A 254-nucleotide genomic window follows, 5' to 3' on the forward strand; every position below is an offset into this window, starting at 1 on the left:
ACTATTTATTTAAGATGTTTTGATCTAAAATTTATATTTTTGACAAAATATTTTTTAAACAATAAAATAATAGGTTAAACAGATCGGATAATTTAATCTATTCTGACTATATAACGATATGACTTGAAAAATTATGACCCATAAACAAAACGGGCCAACCCATTAACCCACGGATTTAGGCAAATTGGGCCTAAATGGGTCGACTGTTGGCGGCCCGTTTGATACTCTTAATTAAAATTAGTTATCAAAATTAA

The sequence above is a fragment of the Arachis ipaensis genome, chromosome B06 (assembly GCF_000816755.2).
Source record: "Arachis ipaensis cultivar K30076 chromosome B06, Araip1.1, whole genome shotgun sequence".
NCBI lineage: Eukaryota > Viridiplantae > Streptophyta > Magnoliopsida > Fabales > Fabaceae > Arachis > Arachis ipaensis.